Genomic DNA, 2,057 nt, shown 5'->3' on the forward strand with positions numbered 1-2,057 from the left:
CTGGGGCGGGCGCGCCCTCCGCGGACCGGCCAGGAATTTCCCCGCGGCCCCGGGACTTCTCACTGCAGGGACAGAGGCGAGGCGGCGCGGCCCCTCTGCCCTGAGCACGCTGCGTCTCAGCCTCCACTGGCGCTCCCACACTCCAGCCCGGGCCCAGGGATGCAATTATTTTGATTTCGAAAATGAATACGTTACCCCTCGATGGAACAAATGAAAGGAAACACACACACACACACACACACACTCACACACACAAAACACAGGACATCTTTGCAGTTTTTAGCTAGAAGAGTGGAAACGTTTGCCCTCGCGGTGTTCATAACTTCTCAGGGAAGTAGAGGCATGACCCACTCCGCCTGAGGCTGCTTTGGGACCCCTCCACCGCTGGGAAACCTGCCCGGGCCCTGCTGACATATGGGAGCAGACAGTTCCTCTTGCTTGTCCTGCCTCAGCTTTCTGGAATGGTGACCGGCACACAAACTCCAGGGCACAAGCAGCGCTTTCATCCCCAGGTAGTCTGGGCCCCCCAGTACGCCTCTTCCTGGGAATGATCTCCAGGGGCTGCAGTGGGGTGCTCCTTACTCCCCCCAAGGGCTTCGTTCCTCTGGGCTTCTCAGGTGTCCATCACGCCCCTCCCTCCTTCCTCACTGCTTTGCTGCTGGCTGTCTTTCTGGACTTCCATAAGATTTTCAGCCTTTGCAAATCCCTCATCAGACCTGCTGGCCCCTGGGGCTGAAGGGGGCCACTGGAGCTGCCTGTCAGGGTGCCCAGGTGAGGCAGGAACTGCGATGGGGGCCCTGGTGGGGCAGGGCTGACCACCCCAGTGAGTCTGACCTCCAGGCTGGCTCACTCAGCATTCTGCACATCGCAGGGTCAGCTCTGGCTCCCTGTCCTGTGCAGCTGGTCTAGGGGACCCCACTTAGGTCTCCTCGAAGCCTGTGGGAAGATGCCTCACACCAGGGACCCTGGCTGGACCTGTGCTCGTGTCCAGGAAGGCTGGGCTGGTGGGCCCACAGGCAAGCTTTGCAAACTGAATAGCCAGCCCAAGTTTCCTAGGGATCCTGGGAGAAGGGAGATAGGTACCAAGGTCCAGCAGCCCTGGGTGGGTGAGTGGCCCAGTCAAGGCCTGACCCGGTATTTTGATGTGTTTATTTCCTTTTATGTACTTAGTTCTCTGCTGCTACCTGGCCTAAAGCAGATTTATCGCAGACCAGTCTTGAGGGTAGAAATTCTTCCTGTGGGTTGGAGGACCAGTCGGGTCAAAAAGAAAGCTGCTGGAAGACATGGGGCTGTGCCCTGTCCTCTGGGACGTGGCTGAATGCCACCTGAAAGCATGTAGGGAACTGTGGGCACCATAGCTGCTGGACAGTGGAAGCAAGAAGGTTGGCGGCTTGGGTTTGCTCTTCTAAGGTGAGAGAACCTGCTTGTTCCAAGGTGGATAACTGCCACCTTGCTGGACGTGCCGTCAGGAGTGCAGGCTGCCTCACTTCACACCCAAAGGCAGCCTCGAGATGCACAGCGTTTGGTCTGGGAGCCAGTGGCACTCACCCACGGGGCCCTGGGAGCCCGGAGCCACACCAGGCCCTCAGCCATCGCACGCAGGTCAGGAGAATGGACCTGGCTGCCAGCGTGCCCAGACTGGCAGGCTTCCTCTGCTCCCTTTGTCTGGCCACTGGCTGGGAGATGAAGGCCAGATGCTCTTCTCCCCATTTTACAGGTGAGAGGTGAGTAAGTCGAGGCATGCCGATACTTGCCCCAGACGTCACCTGCGTGGAGGAAACAAGGCCGACTGTGTGGCGGTGGGTGGTGCAGGGCGTGGCGGAGGGATTGCTTTTGCCTTCCTCTGCATTCTTCTTCCACCAAGGTGAGTAGCTGTGGCCTCATGTCACCAGGCAGGAGAGCACAGCAAAGGCACATGGCAGCAGTATCCCTCCCAGCTGTGCCTTGTGCAGGGGTCAGACCCTGAGGCCCTGGCCCCGGGGGGTGGGGTGGTCTTAGAGGGTGTGGGGAGGGAGAACCCTTTTCCGCCATGGTGGGCTGCTGGGTGGCAGGGGCGG

This window comes from Condylura cristata, unplaced genomic scaffold, assembly GCF_000260355.1.
Source record: "Condylura cristata isolate star-nosed mole 26May11 unplaced genomic scaffold, ConCri1.0 scaffold00035, whole genome shotgun sequence".
In the NCBI taxonomy this organism is placed as follows: Eukaryota; Metazoa; Chordata; class Mammalia; order Eulipotyphla; family Talpidae; genus Condylura; species Condylura cristata.